The following is a 6,358-nucleotide window of genomic DNA, read 5'->3' on the forward strand; positions in this document are numbered from 1 at the left end:
AGAACGAAAATAGTCAAAAGGGTATTTTTGTCTTTTGAGACATAGGGTGAAATGAATGTCAATAAATTTTTTGACAAGGTCATTTGATGACTCAATAACACTCGGCCATGACTTGATCATTGGGCCTTGTGGATTAATTTCATTTCATTAGAATTTTATTGAAAATTCTTAATGGGCCTTTTTCATGTTGTCATGAACAAAAGAAGAAGCTTCTAGAAGCTCCTTCTAGAGTTGAAATGGGCTCCCAAATACCCAAGAGAAAGAGAGAATATTTTGTGCATAAATGTATCAAGATACTTGCCAAAAGAAAAAGAGGAAACAAATTTCCCATGCATGCATAGGGAATTTCGGCCACCAAGCAAGAGAGAACAAAAGAGGAAACAAATTCAAGCCTTGTAGAAGGTGTCTTGGCCGTGAGACTCTAAGGGAAAAGGGAAATAATTTGCTCATGAATATTTGATATTCTATAGAAGAGGAAACTACCTTATTGAAGGTAATCCCTCCCCTATAAATAGATGCTTCATTCTCATTGTTTATTCATTCCACATAAGTTAGAGATTGAAAGCCTCTCTCTCTAGACCTTGTGGCCGACTCCTCTCTCTCTTTCTAGTCAATTTCGTTTTATTGTTTTGGCACCTAGGTCCTCATTTGATCTAGTGTTTAGCTCTGCGACTTCAAGACTCGTTCTTAAGTCGTAGTGTTTAAAAGTGCCCACTCACTAATTCCTTTTCTCTCGAGTGATTTAGTGATAGAAACTTTCGTGGTTGCTCGAGTTGCCGAGGAAGGAAGAGAGACGTGCTGCGAGGGGAGACGAACGTTGCAACCTTTTTTTCCAAAAGCTTCTCAACGTTCAAGCGTCTAAAAAGGTTAGTAAACTTCTACGCTCATATTAGTTTTTATTTACATGTGCTTGCTCTTTGTCTAGGTTAGTCAAAACTGTTTTACTTGAAAAAGAAAATTTTTAAAATTCCGCCGCTTAACGAAGCGTTAAACTTTTTCTTAAACCCTAGATCAATTCCAACAATTTTGAAGGTCTATGCGAAAAAGGAGTGAATCAAGCCTTCTTTCGATCAATCGTGAGATAGAGAAAACCTGCAAAACAAATCAGAAACTGAAAAAGCAAGTCACTGAAGACATGATAATGGCTGAAGAAGAAAAGCGTCTCATCAATTACGTGATACTCAGGACTCATGGGTACCTATCGACCATCATTAATCCATCTATCGGAGGGAACCAAAGCTTCGAGATCGAACGAGCACATCTCAAACTTTAACGACTTGTGCGATACGTTCTAGATCCGCAATATCACTGTGGATGCCATTTGACTTTGAGTATTCCCATTCTCTCCTCATGATTGAGCGAAGATATGGCTGAAGTCGTTGCCGCATCACCTTATGAGTATTCCCATTCTCTACAACACGTTCCTCACTAATTTCCTCCCATTCGAAAAGATAACACGTCTACGAAATGAAATCCACTGTTTTGGGCAACGGGATGAAGAGTCGATACACGAAGATTGGGCGTAATTCAAAGAGATGTTGATGACATGCCCACACCACGAGATCACTCTACATGTCCAACTTTAGATTTTCTGCTATGGGCTCCTCACATTTACGAGGACCTTAGTCAACACCTCCGCGAGAGGCATAGTATTGATTAAGACACCCACAGAGTTCCGCGCATTATTAGAAGAATTGGTATGCTCCAACGACCAGTGCCTTGTAGAGAGACGATTGATGAAGGCAAATCTCGACACCGCGAATGCCATAACCTCTGCCATCGACGTTGAGGTGATGAAACAGATGAAGGCTGAAATAGCGGACCTCCAAAAACAGTGGAAAGACATGCAAGCAACCACACATTTCGAGCTCGCAACCCCCCCTGAGCATTGCTTTTGGTGCAACGGGAATCATGCCACCGATCATTTCACACACGGAATCGTAGGTCAAACGATGAACGCCAATTTTGTGGGTAATTACAATCGTCCCCCGACTCAAAAATTCAATAATTACAATGGGGCGGGAAATAATTACCACAAAACCATCCATAGATGCCATCGCAAAGCTTCCCGCAACAACAAAGATTCCCCCAATCGCCACCTCCAGAGCCGAGGAACAACCTTGAAGACGTCCCTGCGGCATTCATGATGGAGATCCGGAACACCTTCAAGAACCAATCCAATCAACTCCAAAATCTCGAGGCACATGTTGGGCAGATGCATAAGCTCTCATCACTCGACCACATGGGGCATTCCCAAGCAACGCGGTGAGGAACCCAAAGGAGCAGTGCAACACCATAAGTCATTAGAGTGACGCTGTACCCGAGAGGTCAAAGATTGTCATAAATAAAGCTTTTTCATCAATGACACCTGTGGTCAAGACTTCCCCACCATATCGAGTCTACACGCCTCCAATTAATTATCCCGAGAGATGCTTCGTGACGCTGAGCGAGGTACAAAGCGTGATCCTCCATCGAGAGACCCTTCAAAGGATGAAAGACTTGGGCCGATTCACAATTTTGTGCACTATTGGGCAGGTCCACTTTGACCACACACTATTCGATTTAGGGGCAAGCGTCAACATCATGCTGTCATCCATCTTCAAAAAACTCGAAATTGGTTAGCTCAAGCCTAGGTAAATCATATTTTTTTTATGGCGGATAGGTTGGTGAAATACCCGCAAGGGCACATAGAGGACGTACTTGCCAATGTGGGAAAATTCACGTTCCCCATAGATTTTCTCGTCCTCGGCATCGAAGAAGATCGAGACACCCCCATCATTCTTAGGAGGCCTTTCTTAGCAATGGGAAATTTCTTCATTGACGTAAAGAGAGGAGACTTAAAGATGCGAGTCAAACGCAATGAGGAGACATTCATGATTTACGAAACCTAAAAGCGCTTAAAGATCAACAAAGAGGTCCACCGACTCGAAGAGAAGGACGCCACACCGGCGAAGCCCCCTCGACCACCTCTTGATAAAATGGAGATGGGCACTGCGAGACACACTCATTTGAAGTCTCCTGATGCACCAAAGAGAGGATAATGGTTGCCGCCATACAAAGAGAAGTGGAGAAGACTTGAATAGGAGGCCTACTAATACACAAGCTGGAAAAAAGGTATCCGGTCAAGCTATTGGCGTTAACTAAAGCGCTTATTGGGAGACAACCCAACATGTTTATTTTTATTTGACGTGTATTTATTTTTCATGTTAAAAAATATTTTAAAAAAACGCACCTCGAGCATTGACGAGCCCATTTGCGCAAGGATTTTTCATGCTTTTATTTATCTGGGATTTTTTGTTTTATATTTTTTGTTGTCTTTTGTATAACTTCTTATTTTTCAATAGAAATTGGTGTGTGATTGCCTTGTTTTGATTGTATTTTTGAAATACTTGCCTAGGAGACTGTAGGATTTTAAGCTTATGCATAGGGTTGTTAGTCATGATTGCTTTTGTGTGATTTGTTTGTACAAGGTTCTGTGTTATTGTTGCGACCCCCATAGCGTACATTCCGAGTGGTTAGGGTGTCATTGTGATGCAGCTAGATTGATCGCTTAAGGGAGATTTCTTCAACACACTCGAACCCATCCGATCTCTAGTTGAGGCAAAATTGAGTATGCGTTGATCTAGTTAAGATGATATATGCGTTAGGATTAGCAACTTTAAGACAAAGAGCCGACCCGAATGAAATTATTCACTAGAGCCCTTTGCACAAAAAGTCAAACCTTCTCGTTCTTAGCCGCATCACCAGTCCCCTCCGAGGGTAAAGACGTCATCGCAAGTCACCTCCGAGAGTTTTTTAGTGAGTCTCCAAGTCAATAAAATAACATGAAACAAAATCATTGAACACCGTAATCTTGTTATTATCACTACTACAAATACAGTTTTTCGGTGCGGATGACTTTTGGGTGCGACTTTTCGCACCTAAAAGTCGCACCAAAAATTACTTTCGGGTGCGACTTTTTGCACCCAAATGTCACTGAAGTAACCAAAAAATTTCGCTGATTCTTTTTAAATAGCTTATCATACCTTTGGGTGCGACAAAGTCGCACCCAAAAGTCCAAAACATTTGGAAAATTTAGCGGGATTTTGTTCCCTCTTATTTCACTTCTAAAATTTCGTTCCCTATTTTTACTTACTCTGCCAAATTCTATCTCTTTAGAAGAAGAAGAGAAAGGAAATAGAAGAAGAGAAAAGAAAAGAAGAAGAAGAGGCTGAGCGGCCGAGAGAGAGAAAGAGAGATTGAGGGGGAGCGAGAGAGCGAGACTGAGAAGGAGAGCGACCGAGGGATAGGACGCGCGGCCGACAGCAGCCACCGAGACCGAGCATCACCTCGCGCGCGCGACCGAGAAGGAGCGAGGGCCGCCGCGAGCACGCCGAGGACGCCGGAGCAGAGAAATCGCCGGAGAAGGAGGAGAGAGAGACGGCGACGGAGAAGGTAAGCTCGATTTTGAAATTCTGTCCCTCTATGGTTTGGATTTGAGGAAGATTATATAGCTAGGGTTTGGAGATTTGGGGGTTTATGTTTGGATTATCCTCTCATTGATTCGGTGATGATTCTCTTAAATTTAGAACTGAGCTCGGTTTCAAAAATGGCTTCTCGTTCCTGTGCTTGTCCCGATCAATATGTTGTTGCTCGTTCTCTGTTATATGACCGATGATGCGTTGTTATTCTGCTGTGATGTTTATGATGTTTTGCTGTGGATTCTCGGTGATGTTTTGCCTTGTTTGTGCCGACTGTTGTTGTTATTGTAAGTTTGGGTTGGCCGTGTGAACTGTTGGCCGTGTGAAATTGTTTGGCTTTGGTGAAGTTTGTGTGATCCATTTTGAGGTTGATTTGGCCGTGAATATAAAATCTGGAATCTGAGAATTGTTAGTTTTGAGTTTTGAGTTATTGTTATTGTTCATGTGTGTTTGATGTATTGAAATATTGGCCGTGTGTTTGGTTGTGGTTTTTAGGTACATGCCTATAATCCCGACCATCCTTGTCAATGGCAGTGAGGGTATCAGGACGGGTTGGAGTTCATACATCCCGAACTACAATCCCAGAGATATCATTGCCAATGTGAGGCGATTGCTGACCGGAGAAGAAATGGTACCGATGACTCCGAGGTACCGTGGATTCAAAGGGACGATCGTGAAAAATTCAAAGGAAGGAAACTTCACTGTGACAGGAACGATAGAGGAGTTGAATGAGACAACGTTGAGAGTGACAGAGCTTCCAGGTGGACTCAGGATTACAAGGAGTTTCTGGAATCTATATCTCTCGGGACCGACAAGGCCAAAGATCCTTTCATCCAGGTAAGTTATCAAATATTTCAAACTAAGCTGTAATTTTTTTAGTTCTTTTCTCATGTGTGCTTTTGTGGCTGCAGGGTTTCACGCAGCACAGCGATCACAGCTTAGTGGATATGCTAATCCATTTGGCTGAGGAGGTTTTCCTGGCGATTAAGCAAGAGGGCGTTCTAAAAAAACTCAAGTTGACCAATTCGATAGCCACAACCAACATGCACGTGTTTGATGCGAGTGGCGTGATCAAGAAATACGACACGCCGGAACAAAGTTCGTATTTTTTTTTCTTTTTTAAAAACTATTTATTTGAGCCTGTATTAATTTTTCGGTTCACTCGTTCTCTGTCATTTTTGGCTTGCAGTTCTTGAAGAATTTTTCCACCCGAGGCTTGAATACTATGAGAAGAGAAAGGCAAGCCTAACGCGCTATTTTAACGAATTTTTCACAGTCCCGTCGAGTCAATTACCTATTTACTGACTCTTGTTTCATGAGTGGTTTGCGCGCTATTGCTTTCTCGTGCTTTAGCCGATTTAGGGATTTAATTGTGGGTGTTCAACTTATTTGGTGTTCAACTCAAAAGTACATATGTTTTATATTGCAGACTGATACAACCACTTCGAGCACGCCGAGGTTGAGTGAGCGCCGCCGCGAGCATGCCGAGGTTGTTTACTTTTCATTGAATCTGGGTTTTGAATATTGAGCTTGTCCGTGTGAATTCTTGGCCGTGTGAATTGTTTGGCTGTGAATATAAAACCAATAATCTGAGAATTGTTAGTTTTGAACAGCCTCTGTAAATTGACGTGGGCAGTTCGATACCTATTTAATTTGGATTTGTTGATATTTTTCCTGTAAAGTAGACGTTATGGGCTTTCTAAAATGACCAAGAACGTGTAAATCCGTTGGGATTTGATTAGGGTTGAGGAATTATGATTTGGGGCTTTTAATTTTTGAGATTAGTTTGATGATTCTGGAGTGTTTTGTGGCTCGGTTGGTGTTTGTGTGCATGTATTTAATTTCTTTTTATTTTTATAAATAAATTAAGAATCGAAGTCACTTTTAAATCAGGTGAC

General features: G+C 42.0%; 1 long non-coding RNA gene across 1 annotated transcript; it reads left to right on the forward strand.

The window, feature by feature from the left end:
• The first annotated feature begins 5,218 nt into the window (after positions 1 to 5,218).
• Positions 5,219 to 5,699, forward strand: LOC149393300 (uncharacterized). The gene is made up of 3 exons (XR_016299624.1): positions 5,219 to 5,297; positions 5,372 to 5,558; positions 5,650 to 5,699. It is a non-coding gene; the product is annotated as an uncharacterized LOC149393300 (long non-coding RNA).
• The last annotated feature ends 659 nt before the right edge of the window (positions 5,700 to 6,358 follow it).

The sequence above is a fragment of the Urtica dioica genome, chromosome 6 (genome assembly GCF_054948205.1).
Source record: "Urtica dioica subsp. dioica isolate 48M chromosome 6, U.dioica_male_clone48M_v1_H2, whole genome shotgun sequence".
Taxonomy (NCBI): domain Eukaryota; kingdom Viridiplantae; phylum Streptophyta; class Magnoliopsida; order Rosales; family Urticaceae; genus Urtica; species Urtica dioica.